The sequence below is a fragment of the Macaca fascicularis genome, chromosome X (genome assembly GCF_037993035.2).
Source record: "Macaca fascicularis isolate 582-1 chromosome X, T2T-MFA8v1.1".
Classification (NCBI taxonomy): Eukaryota; Metazoa; Chordata; class Mammalia; order Primates; family Cercopithecidae; genus Macaca; species Macaca fascicularis.
The window spans coordinates 141,195,213-141,208,556 of NC_088395.1; the positions used below are offsets into that span (position 1 = coordinate 141,195,213).

The 13,344-nt window shown below is 45.3% G+C and overlaps 1 non-coding gene across 1 annotated transcript; it reads right to left on the reverse strand.

Moving 5' to 3' along the window:
• Positions 1 to 3,336: 3,336 nt before the first annotated feature.
• LOC123571428 (U6 spliceosomal RNA) lies at positions 3,337 to 3,445 on the reverse strand. Its single transcript, XR_006695592.1, has one exon. It is a non-coding gene; the product is annotated as a U6 spliceosomal RNA (small nuclear RNA).
• Between the last annotated feature and the right edge of the window lie 9,899 nt (positions 3,446 to 13,344).

The following is a 13,344-nucleotide window of genomic DNA, read 5'->3' on the forward strand; positions in this document are numbered from 1 at the left end:
TCGAGGATGAGCCGCGACTTGGGGGTGGGAGGTGGGAGGAAGAAGAGGTGGAGCTGGGGGCGGGGCCGGAGCCTGGGGCGGGGCTCTGGCCTTGCCACCTGGCCTCTTGGGGTTTCTTTCTTCATGCTCTAAACTTCTTTCTTCTCTGTCCTCGGATCTGCCCCTCCTCTCCCGCCTTCCCCTGAAGAGACAGACTGGAGGCTCTCACAGAGGGCCACCTCTCTCTGCGCTCGTTAGGCAGTCCCTCTTGCCTGCTGTCCTGTCTCATTCTCCTGCACACACGCACCCAGTGAGTACTCAAGGCTAGTGGCTTCTATTCATACTTCTGAGACATGTCTTGTTGACTGCCTCTGGCTCCACCCTATCCTCAGAACCTGTTTAGGCCCCATGACTTTTTGCTTGGACTCCTTCAGTAGCCTCCTGTTTGGACTCTGCTTCCACTCTTACCTCAGTCTAAACCATCTCCCAGAAAGCAGCCAGAGGGATCGATCTAAGATGTACACATGACCACGTTACTTTTCTCCTTGAAACCTTTCAGTCTCAACAGTACCAACAACACCTTAGCATGGTATATAAAGTGGGCCAAGGCAGGCGGGTCCCTTGAGGTCAGGAGTTCGAGACCAGCCTGGGCAACATGCTGAAACTTCATCTCTACTAACCACAAAAATTAGCCAGGCACCATGGCTCACGCCTGTAATTCCAGCACTTTGGGAGGCCGAGGTGGGCAGGTCACTTGAAGCCAGGAGTTCGAGACCAGCGTGGCCAACATGGCAAAACCCATCTCTACTAAATAAACAAAAATTAGCCAGGTGTGGTGGTGCATGCCTGTAGTCCCAGCTACTCTGGAGGCTGAGGCACAAGAATCGCTTGAATCTGGGAGGTCCGAGGCTGCAGTGAGTCAATATCATTGTGCCACTGCACTCCAGCCTGGGTGACAGAATCAGATGCTCTCTCAATAAAACAAAAAAACAAAAAAACATAGAGGTTGTACATATTTTTGGAGTTCAGGTGATACTTTGATATCTTCATATAATGTGTAAAAATCAAATCAGAGTAATTGGGATACCCATCACCTCAGAAGTTTGTCTTTTCTGGCTGGGCACGGTGGCTCAAGCCTGTAATCCCAACACTCTGGGAGCTGAGGCGGGCGGATCACAAGGTCAGGAGATTGAGACCATCCTGGCTAACACAGTGAAACCCCGTCTCTACTAAAAAATACAAAAAAATTAGCTAGGCGTGGTGGCAGGTGCCTGTAGTCCTAGCTACTCGGGAGGCTGAGGCAAGAGAATGGTGTGGGCCGGGCGCGGTGGCTCAAGCCTGTAATCCCAGCACTTTGGGAGGCCGAGACGGGCAGATCACGAGGTCAGGAGATCGAGACCATCCTGGCTAACACGGTGAAACCCCGTCTCTACTAAAAAATACAAAAAACTAGCCAGGCGAGGTGGCAGGTGCCTGTAGTCCCAGCTACTCAGGAGGCTGAGGCAGGAGAATGGCGTAAACCCGGGAGGCGGAGCTTGCAGTGAGCTGAGATCCGGCCACTGCACTCCAGCCTGGACCACAAAGCGAGACTCCGTCTCAAAAAAAAAAAAAAAAAAAAAAGAGAATGGTGTGAACCCGGGAGGTGGAGCTTGCAGTGAGCCGAGATCGCGCCACTGCATTCCAGCCTGGGCCACAGAGTGAAACTCTGTCTCAAAAAAAAAAAAAAAAAAAAAAGTTTGTCTTTTCTTCTTTTCTTTATACTGAGAACATTCAAATTTTTCTGTTCTACATATTTTGAAATATACAATAAATTACTATAAACTATAATTACCATACTGAAGTATCAAATACTAGCTCTCATTCCTTCTGAAACTATGAAACTACTAGAAAAACATATTGGGGAAATGCTTCAGGACAGGGCAAAGATTTTTTGGGTAAGACTGCAAAAGCACGGGCAACAAAAGCAGAAATAGACAAATGGGATTACATCAAGCTAGAAAGCTTCTGTACAGCAAAGGAAACATTCAACAAAGAGAAGAGACAATCTACAGAATGAGAAAAGATATTTGGGATCTTGGCTCACTGCAACCTCAACCTTCTGGGCTCAAACCGTCTTCCCACTTCAGCCTCCCGAGTAGCTGGGACTATAGGCACTAATTTTTGCATTTTCAGTAGGGACGGGGTTCCCCCATGTTGGCCAGGCTGATCTTGAACTCCTGGCCTCATGTGATCCACCTGCCTTGACCTTCCAAAGTGCTGAGATTACAGGCGTGAGGTACCACTCCTGGCCTGGAGGTCATTATCTTAAGTGAAATCAGCCAAGGACAGAAAGACAAATATTCAATGCTCTCACTCATTGTGGGTGTAAAATGTGGATTTCATAAAGATAGAGAGTAGATTGGTAGTTATTAGAGGCTGGGAAGGGGAGGGGAGAAGGGGGGCATTGAAGAGAGGTTGATGAATGGGTAGAAATATTTTCTCCCATTCTGTAGATTGTCTCTTCACTTTGTTGAATGTTTCCTTTGCTGTACAGAAGCTCTTAAGCTTGATGTAATCCATTTATCTATTTTTGCTTTTGTTGCCTGTGCTTTTGCAATCTTACTCAAAAAAATCTTTGCCTTGAAGCATTTCTCCAATATGGTTTTTTTTGTTGTTTTGTTTTGTTTTGTTTTTTTGAGACAGAGTCTTGCTCTGTTGCCCAGGCTGGAGTGCAATGGCGCGATCTCAGCTCACTGCAACTTCCACCTCCCAGGTTGAAGCAATTCTCCCGCCTCAGTCTCCCAAGTAGCTGGGATTACAGGCGCCCATCACCACACCCGGCTAATTTTTGTATTTTTTTTTAAATAGAGATGGGGTTTCACCATGTTGATCAGGCTGGTCTTGAACTCCTGACCTCAAGGGATCCACCCGCCTCAGCCTCCCAAAGTGCAGGGATTACAGGCGTGAGCCACCACGCCCAGCCTCCAATATGTTTTTCTAGTGGTTTCATAGTTTCCGGTCTTAGATTTAAGTCTTTATTTTGATTTGATTTTTGTGTGTGGTGAGAGATAGGGGTCTAGTTTCATTCTTCTGCATGTGGATATCCAGTTTTCCCAGCACCATTTATTGAAGAGGCTGTTCTTTCCCCAAGGTATGTTCTTGGGACCTTTTTTCAAAAATGAATTGGCTGTAAATGCGTGGACTTTTTCCAGGGTTCTCTATTCTGTTCCATTGGTCTACAGGTCTGTATTTATGCTGGCAGCATACTGTTTTGGTTACTATGGCTTTGTAACCAAAGTGTATTTTGAAGTAAGGCAGTGTGATGCCTCCAGCTTTGTTCTTTTTGCTCAGGATCTCTGCAACCTCTTCTTTTTTTAAAAAAATGTGGAATGCTTCATGAATCTGTTTGTCATCCTTGTGCAGGGGCCCATGCTAATCTTCTCTGTGTTGTTCCTTTTTTTAGTATATGTGCTGCCAAAGAAAGTACTGCAATCCTCTTCTGATGTACCCTATACTCTAGCCCAATACATTTGGCTATCCGTGGAAGACAGCAGGGTCTGGGACAACTCAACCAGCACTGGCTACCTCAAATACTCTCCCTTGAAAGGAGGCCACACTATCAGTAACTTCCATAGGCCCCTTGGAGTATAATTAAAGATACAGTTTTCAAAATTAAATTGTATTGATGTTTAGAGGAAGAGTAAGGTGAAATGTTGACCGATCCCCTCTCCATAAGAAAAAGGCCCAAAGAATTTTCCCCAGTTGCCCCACCTAGGCTGCCAGTAGATCTTCCTTAAGCTCATGCCTCTGATAACGTTGTTCACAGATTTCCTCAATTTATAATGCCCTTCTCTGTCTTTGGAATACCTACTTATCTTTCAAGGCCCAGTGGAAATGCTCCTTCCTCCACTAACCTTCCAGGATCTTCCATGAGAACTATTAACTCCTGCTCCATCACCATAGAATGTTGCTTATTCTGCTTTACAATTCATCTTAACTTAGGTAATCACGAGCCACATGTATATCTTCCTTTCTCTCCTACCTAGACTATGAATTCTTCAGGCTGCCAGCACAAGGCCTGATCCAGAAATGACGTTAATACCATTTGATGAAATAAAATCTCCATTGCATCTGAAGCCCTAAGTAGGCCCAGAAAGGACCCTAGGCAAGGCCTCATACAACCACCATCCACCCTTCCCTAGGACATCTCCAACTTAACCTGGCCACGTGTCGCTTTTGCAAATACAAACTGGTTAGGCAGCAGGGCATTACAAAAGGACCAATGCTTGTACTTGCCTTGCAGGTCAGACTGGTTTGTGGTATAATATGTGGTTGTGGAAAATGTAACTGGTACAGCTCACATAAGAATCCAGTATAGAAGGCCAGGCACAGTGGCTGACGCCTGTAATCCCAGCACTTTGGGAGGCCCAGGTGAGCAGATCACCTAAGGTCAGGAGTTCAAGACCAGCTGACCAACATGGTGAAACCCTGTCTCTACTAAAAATACAAAAATTAGCCAGGCCTGGTGGCGGGTGCCTATAATCCCAGCTACTCGGGAGGCTGAGGCAGGATAATTGCTTGAACCTGGGAGGCAGAGGTTGCAGTGAGCCGATATCCTGCCATTGCACTCCAGCCCGGGCGACAGAGTGAGACTCCGTCTCAAAAAAACAAAACAAAACAACAACAAAAAAGAATCCAGTATAGAAAAATTGTATGGTGCCATGAAAAACAACTGAATTTCCAAAAGGAGACACATCTCCCACCTCTGGGAGGCTTTTGACTCCTATTTGCTTTAGACTACCCTTGGACTTGATATCTCTTCAGATCTTATAAATTGGAAGATTTCTTCTTTTGCAAAAGTGGGCATCTTGTTTTGTGTTGTTCTTGCGTCATTTATGATACATTTGCTTTCTTTCCAGTTATATCACAAGTTACACTCTGGCAGGGTTTCCTCATTCCTAAAATGGAGACAAGAATCTTTGGCCTACACAGTTTACCAGGCTCTTAGGAGGTTCTAATGCGGTAATGTATATGGAATAGGTCAGTGGTCCCCAACCTTTTTTGGCACCAGTGACTGGTTTTGTGGAAGCAAATTTTTCCATGGATGGGGGTGGGGGATGGTTTTGGGATGGAACTGCTCCACCTCAGATCATCAGGCATTAGATTCTCATAAGGAACGTGCAACCTAGATCCATCCCATGCGCAGTTCACAATACAGTTCGCATTCCTATGAGAATCTAATGCCCCCATTGATCTGACAGGAGGCAGAGCTCAGCTATAATGCTTGCCCATCCATGGCTCAACTCCTGCTGTTCAGTCTAGTTCTTAACAGGCCAGGGACCAGTAATAATGTAAACCACAAGATGTTCTTCAAACATAAGTTCTGTTTTATTATTATGTTTTTAATAATCTTGACACTGTATTACTTAGATATGTGTGTTTGAGATGCCACTTGTGGGAATCAAAGGCTTTATTGCAAATGACTATGGATAATGCTTTAGATCATGGTTTCCCAAATTTGCCCGAGGTTAAGAATTACCTGGAGCCTGCCTGGGCACGGTGGTTCATGCCTGTAATCCCAACAATTTGGGAGGCTGAGGCAGGCCGATCACTTGGGGTCAGGAGTTCGAGACCAGCCTGACCAGCATGGCGAAACCCCATCTCTACTAAGAATACAAAAATTAGCCAGGCATGGTGGCAGGTGCCTCTAATCCCAGCTACTCGGGAGGCTGAGGCATGAGAATCACTTGAACCCGGGAGGCGGAGGTTGCAGTGAGCTGAGGTTGTGCCACTGCACTCCAGCCTGGGTGACAAAAGCAAAAAACTCTGTCTCAAAAAAAAAAAAAAAAAAATTACCTGGAGACCTTGTTAAAAACAGATTCCAAGACCTATCCCAGACATACTGAATACCAATTTCCAGGAGAAAGACAAGATTAAAAGTACAGTTAGGAATGAGACCAGGTGATTCTTATCCTCAAGCAAATCTGGGAAACACTGTCATCTGGGAGATAATGTCAATGACATTACCAGTCATTCACGTATCAGAATGGATTAGTTTAGGATTCTTTCTGGGAGAGGCCTTTCAGATAAGGAGAAATCAAAACTGTGGAACAGAGCTTGGAAGGAGGCTCCAGCAGGGCCAAACTTCCCTTACAATTGTGCCTGCAGCTAGTATATGCAAAACCTTCCCCTGGAATTTCCTTGTCTTCGCCCCAAGCTCTTAGAACTGGTTGCAGGAACTAGGTGACTTGAAGATAATATCATTTACCATCTGAAGTCAAAGTGTTAAAACAGGGACCTTTACTGTCTCAACTAATTGGTGATGTTTCAGAAATTTCTTAGTGCCACAGTGGCTTTATTCAACCAGTGCTCCCACTAGATCCCTCTCTCCAGAGTTCTCCCAGCTCCCTGGGCAGACCTCTTTCATAGCACTTAAACACTGTGCTGTCATTGTTTTCTTTCTTTCCTTCTTTCCTTCCTTCCTTCCTTTCTTCCTTCCTCCCTTCCCTCCTTCCCTCCTTTCTTTCTCCTTCCTTCCTTCCTTCCCTCCTTCCTTCCTTCCTTCTTTCTCTCTTTCTCTCTTTCTTTCCTTTTGATGGAGTCTCGCTCTGTCGCCCAGGCTGGAATGCAGTGGTGCAATCTCGGCTCACTGCAACCTCTATCTCCCAGGTTCAAGTGATTCTCCTGCCTCAGCCTCCCGAGTAGCTGAGACTACAGGTGTGCGCCACTGCACCTGGCTAAATTTTGTGTTTTTAGTAGAGACAGGGTTTCACCATATTGGTCAGACTGGTCTTGAACTCCTGAGCTCATGATCCGCCCACCTCAGCCTCCCAAAGTGCTGGGATTACAGGCGTGAGCCATGGTGCCCGGCCAACTGTCATTGTTTTCCTGTTTGCCTCTTAAGTAGTAAGAGCTGGAGTTGGTCTTATCCACCAACATAAGCACCTACAATATAGCAAGCACAATGTGAGGCCCAGGGGATGCAAAGGTGAAATTGTCTGTTTACTCCGTGCCTCACCTAGTTGACTGGAAACTTATTGAGGGCAGTCATTGTTCAACTCTGTATCCATCCTTATGTGCTAGTCTCGTGCCACGCACAGAGTCATCCATCAGGAAATATTTGTTAAAGAGTGAATGGGGCGGGGCGGGTAGCTCACACCTGTAATCCCAGCACTTTGGGAGGCCGAGGTGGGTTGATCAGTTGAGGTCAGGAGTTTGAGACCAGCCTGGCCAACGTGGTGAAACCCCGTCTCGACTAAAAATACAAAAAAAAAAAAAAAAAAAAAAAAAAAATTAGGCAGGTGTGGTGGTGAGCACCCTGTAGTCCCAGCTACTCAGGAGGCTGAGGCAGAAGAATTGCTTGAACCCAGGACGGGGAGGTTGCAGTGAGCCAAGATCACACCACTGCCCTCCAGCCTGGGCAACAGAGCAAGACTTTGTCTCAAAACAAACAAACAAACAAACAAAAAGGGTGAATGGTCTCCCCTTTGGTAAAGCCTATGTTAGTTACTTCAGGAAAGATGCAGAGTCCGCTAGGCATTGGCACTGGCAGTCTTGGGATTAGGACTCAGTGAGAGCCTACTGTTCATAGCCTTTATATAGGTGTGCTATTTTTAGCTGAGGTGAGTTTGAGAGGGGCCTTATGAGAGGAGTGGGGAATATTGCCTAGTTCTCCCATTACGTTGAGGCAAGGGCTGGAGACCAAAAGATGTGGCTAAAACAGGGAACGCCAACAAGGCTTCAGCTGCATTCTCATTAGCTGACAATCCAGACGCATGGTCAATCCAGCCATAAAAAGGTATTAAAAACCACACCTTTAATTCTGGATGTTCAGACATGTTGCATTGCCAGTCCATTTTGGTAGCCTTTGCCCAGAGTTCCTCTCCTGTTCTTTCTTGCCATAGCTCATTTTGGAAAAAAATTAAGGAACAGGAATAATAATTGCAGTCATTCAGTGGCAAAGCAGACAATAGAGACCCGTTTTAATTCCCTAGAGCACTTTTTGCAAAAGTAGGAACTGATTTCCACTGTTGCACTAACTAGCTGTACCTTTCTTCTTCCTGGACCTTGAAATTCACTTCATACAGTGAAGTTGCTGGGCTAGAATGAGTTTGTGACAGGCCTGGCCAAAAATTTCTGTTCAAGGTCCTGGAACTAGCCTTTCTTCTGTCTTGATTCCTTGTGCAAGTTTATAGAATCAAACCACAGAGAAACTGTTCTGTATTTGTCATCACTCCTACCCCATGACCCATATAAGTTAAATAAAAATGACTAAATTACCAGTTAATCAAGAACCCTTGAATTGCCTGCTAGATGTCAACACTATGTATGAATGACTTTGTTTTATTCTTTAAATAGTGGGAGCATTTTCCATGCTCCAGAGCTTGGAGTGGCCTCAGGGATGCCAAGAGCCCTGTGACTTACTGAGCCTGTGGGCAGAGCTAAGGATAGTTTTTCACCTTCTGTAGTAGCAACCAGGGCACCTGTACTCTGCACCTGTCAGGTTACAACACTGTTACACAAGGCTATCTATTCACCATGCTAGAGAAAGTTGACCAAGACAAGGAGACAGTCTTGGGCATAGTATTAAGGGGAAAGAAATAAAAGTCAGGAATTCCTTGTGAATATAGAAAATAACCATGGAATGAGGCATGTGAGGCAGTGTGGTTCACTGGAAGAAACAGAGAGTCATGAGCTGCAGAAACTGGCGTAAGTTGCTTAAATTCTCTGAGCTCAAGCCTAGGCAACATGGCAAACCTCTTGTCTACTAAAAATACAAAAAATTAGCCAGGTGTGGTGGCACACACCTGTGATCCCAGCTACACGGGAGGCTGAGGCAAGAAAATTGCTTGAGCCACGAGGTGGAGGTTGCAGTGAGCCAAGATCATGGCACTGTACTCCAGCCGGGGGACAGAGCGAGACTCCATCTAGGAAGAAAAAAAATTCTCTGAGCTCAGATCCTTCATCCGTGAAACTTTCCTTCATAAGGTAGCCTGAGTAGAGGAAATAATGCATGTCTTTAAAGCGACTAGAACACAGAAGGCACTCATATATATGTTTATATTATGAAGAAGCTGGGACTTGATGAAGAATGAAATAAAGGCCATGGCCACTGAGATTAGTCAACTTTGTTGTAAAAATTCAAGAGGCTGTTGATAATCGGGGAGGCTGTGCATGTGTGGGGGCAGGGGCTAAATGGGATATCTTTGTACCTTCCTCTCAGTTTTGCTATGAACCTAAAACTGCTCTAAAACAATAACGTCTTTAAGAAAAACTATCAAGGGGAGGCCAGGCAGTGGCTCACGCCTGTAATCCCAGCACTTTGGGAGGCTGAGGTGGGCAGATCACGAGGTCAGGAGATTGAGACGAGCCTGGCCAACATGGTGAAACCCTGTCTCTACTAAAAATACAAAAATTAGCCAGGCATGGTGGTGTGTGCCTGTAGTCCCAGCTACTCGGGAGGCTGAGGCAGGAGAATTGCTTGAACCCAGGAGGGGGAGGTTGCAGTGAGCCAAGATCGCACCACTGCACTCCAGCCTGGGCGACAGAGTGAGACTCCATCTCAAAAAAAAAAAAAAAAGAAAAGAAAAGAAAAACTATCAAGGGGAAACAAAAACAAAACAAAACAAAAAATCAAGGCAGTCCATCTTATCTAATGATGTTGTAGCCCAGATACTGTCTTAGGTCACCCTCAATTGCCGCTTATATCTCAGCATCCTCCAGGGATTTCCAAGCTGTACTTCATACTAGGTGTCTCCACGCTCTTGGACATTTGTGCATGCTATTTTCACCCTGTCCTGTACCAAACCCTGATAAGTTTTGCTATTTTCCACAAGAAATCCAGATACAATCAGCATTTTCTAAATTTGGCAATTTTACTGCAATTCTTAAGGATTGTGGAGGAGATCCCACATCGTGCCCTGAGTAGCTTTGTACTATCCCACTGTCTCCACTCTTCCACTCTGTTCCTTTCCAAAGTCTGTACTTCCTGTGGCCCTATCCTTCATACTTGGCTCTTTGGCTTCTCTCATAAATGGCAGGCCCACCAGGTTCATCTGGAATTTTCTATCTAGTAATCTGGTAGGTGCTCAATGAAACATATTTAAAACTTAAAACTGGACTGAGGCTGGGCGCGGTGGCTCATGTCTGTGATCCCAGCACTTTGGGAGGCAGAGGCAGGCGGATTACAAGGTCAGGAGATCAAGACCATCCTGGCTAACATAGTGAAATCCCATCTCTGCTAAAAACACAGAAAAAATTAGCTGGGCGTGGTGGCGGGCACCTGTAGTCCCAGCTACTCGGGAGGCTGAGGCAGGAGAATGGCGTGAACCCAGGAGACGGAGCTTGCAGTGAGCCGAGATCGCACCACTGTACTCCAGCCTGGGTGACAGAGCGAGACTCTGTCTCAAAAAAAAAAAAAACTGGACTGAGACTTTTGAAACACCCTGTTGAGGGAATATGCCAAAGGGCAACACTGAAATTTCATTAAGCATCCAAGATGTATAACTTATTACACTCACCTACTTACCTACTTTCTTCATAGCCAAACTTGGAAGGCAGACTGAACTAATAATATACCTAGAAAAAAACCCACAAGTTTGTTTTTTGTTTGGTTTTGTTTTGTTTTTGAGACGGACTTTTGCTTTTTTTGACCAGGCTGGAGTGCAATGGCGCCATTTCTGCTCACTGCAACCTCCGCCTCCTGGGTTCGAGCAATTCTCCTGCCTCAGCCTCCCAAGTAGCTGGAATTACAGGCACCCGCCACCATGCCCAGCTAATTTTTGTATTTTAGTAGAGATGGGGCTTCACTATGTTGGCCAGGATTAGTCTTGAACTCCTGACCTCAGGTGATCCGCCCACCTCAGCCTCCCAAAGTGCTAGGATTACAGGCATGAGCCACTGCGCCTGGCCAAACCACAGTTTTTAAGGTAAGCATGTGCGTCACAGCACTTCTGGGAATATGTCCTCACAGAGGCACAGATGATTTCAATGATTGGGGTGAGCAAGCCACAGCAAGGGAAGATTCTGCAATAACATATACTTAAGATGTAGCTTGTATGTAATTACACTCCACTTCAGACCATGTGATTTTGTACTTCAAAAGTGACCAGCTCTATAATCCAGTTGTAAGTATTTTCCCAAATGTCCACTGCAAGAGGTAGGTATACTCTACTGCAGTGCAGTGGTTAAGAGCATGGATAAGAGGCATTCAGACCTGGGTTAAAACTTCATTTTGACACTTACTAGCTGTATGTGACCTTGGGCCAGTTTGTCTCTTGTAGCTTCAGTTTCCTTATTTGAAAAATAGGGGTGATTATATAAATGTTGATGTTCTCTGTATAACTCTTCAAAACACATTTTTAACGTTAGCATTTGGAGTAACACCAGCATCTAGATACATATTTAGAATCAGTAACTTTCCTAAATACATGAAATTCAGCATTTGAAATACCTAAACTACATTTTAAAAAACCAATTCTAGTTTAAGCTGGTTACGCACACCCAAACAAGTTCCCAGTCTTTGAAGTAAAACCCCCAAATAAAAAACCAGTAAAAAACTAAGTTACACAAGATTATGTCACCAGAATACACTTTCACCAGTGGTACTTTATTATTATTATTTTTTCTTTTAGAGACAGGATCTTATTCTGTCTCCCAGGCTGGAGTGGAGTGGCATGATCATAGCTCACTGCTGCCTTGAACTCCTAGATTCAAGGGATCCTCCTACCTCAACCTTCCGACCTGCCTCAGCCTTCCAACCCACCTCAGTCTTCCAAGTAGCTGGGACTAAAGCACATACCATGACATCTGGCTAATTTTTTATTTTTTTATTTCTTTTTCCTTTTTATTTTGAGACAGAGTCTCATTCTGTCGCCCAGGCTGGAGTGTAGTGGCGCGATCTCAGCTCACTGCAACCTCTACCTCGCAGGAAAGCGATTTTCTTGCCTCAGTCTCCTGAGTAGAAGGGATTACAGGCATGCGCCACCATGCCCAGCTAATTTTTGTATTTTTAGTAGAGATGGGGTTTCATCATGTTGGTCAGGCTGGTATCGAACTCCTGACCTTGTGATCCACCTGCCTCGGCCTCCCAAAGTGCTGGGATTACAGGCATGAGCCACTGCGCCCGACTTAATTTTTTATTTTTTGTAGAGATGGGGGTCTCCCTTTGTTGCCCAGGCTGGCCTCAAACTCCTGGCTTCAAGCAATCCACCCACCTTGGCCTCCCTGCCTCCTGCTTGGGATTACAGGTGTAAGCCACTGTACTGGGTCTACCAGTGGTACTTTTAAGCTGGCATGCTTAAACTTGCTTAACTGTATAAGCTTAGCAGTGATAGTCCATGACTGCCTGTCCCCTTGTGCAGAACACTTCCGGCATTTTTTTTTTTTTCCAGAACAAAGGCACATCTGCCTCAAAGAAGTGTACAGTTCCATACTTCTTAAGATATAGAAAATGCTGACTGGGCGCGGTGGCTCACGCCTGTAATCCCAGCACTTTGGGAGGCCGAGGCAGGCGGATCACGAGGTCAGGAGATCGAGAACATCCTGGCTGACATGGTGAAACCCCGTCTCTACAAACAAATACAAAAAATTAGCCAGGCATGGTGGCAGGCACCTGTAGTCCCAGCTACTCGGGAGGCTGAGGCAGGAGAATGGCGTGAACCTGGGAGGCGAAGCTTGCAGTGAGCCAAGATTGCGGCACTGCACTCCAGCCTGGGCGACAGAGTGAAACTCCGTCTCGGGAAAAAAAAAAAAGATATAGAAAATGCTTGTGTTACTGAAACACCAGGGGTTTGGTCTAGCTCCTGTTTTCCATAGCACAGAAAGTCAATCATTGACATAACAATTATTGCCAAGGAAGAAGGCTTTAATTTTGGGTGCTGCAGTCAAGAACATGGGAGCTCAGTCTCAAACCCATCTCCCTGACCCACTAAAACTAGGGGTTTACATCACAGGGAAAAAAATGTAACAACGTATAAGAAAGTAGGAACTAAGGAGGAGCAAGGAAGCAATCACGAGGAATGAGGAGGCCCACATCTCATTATCTGGATGTGCTTATCTGATGAGTTTCAGTTCTTGATACTTTTCCTGAGAGGCCTGAAGGTCATCTCCTGAGGAAGTAACTGGGATAAAACAAATAATAAGTTTTATGCTTTGAGATCAGAAGGCTCAATTTCTGTTTATAAAATAATAAAATAAAAAATAAAAACGATCTATGGGACTATTGGGTCAGTTTCACTTGCAGCTTTGAAATGATTGTTGTTGTTGCTGTTTCAAACCTTAGCTGTTATTCTAGAGGCCTGAGTCTGCTCCTCCCAGAGGCTGTCAGGACAAAATCTAGGATAGCTTAAGCTCCCCTAGTTATATATTACTCCATCTCCCAATTAT